Raw genomic sequence first — 341 nt, 5'->3', positions numbered from 1 at the left:
ATCCCCGGGTCCTCCTGGGTCCCTCTCTCCTGTCCTGGGAAACCCAGGGGATGAAGCCCCTCCTCCAGGAGCCCTTCACCCCGCACCCCCCGGCCACCTGCAGAGGCCCCATCTCTGTCCCCCCATCATGACATGAGCCGCTCCACCAGGTGGGCCCGTCCCAGGCCTCCCAACTACCACCCCTACCCAGACACACGGTCAGAGGAGCATCCTTTCTGGGGCAGGGCATTCTGAAGCAAGGCGTGCTACTGGGCCCAGGACAGGTCAATCGCAGAGGACAGTCACTCTGGCACGTGCCCACCCTCACGCCTAGCGCCGGGCATGGCACACATGAGGACCAA

The sequence above is a fragment of the Bison bison genome, unplaced genomic scaffold, assembly GCF_000754665.1.
Source record: "Bison bison bison isolate TAMUID 2011002044 unplaced genomic scaffold, Bison_UMD1.0 scf7180017845683, whole genome shotgun sequence".
Taxonomy (NCBI): domain Eukaryota; kingdom Metazoa; phylum Chordata; class Mammalia; order Artiodactyla; family Bovidae; genus Bison; species Bison bison.
The sequence above is the reverse complement of the archived record's forward strand: the minus strand, read 5'-3'. Positions refer to the sequence as shown.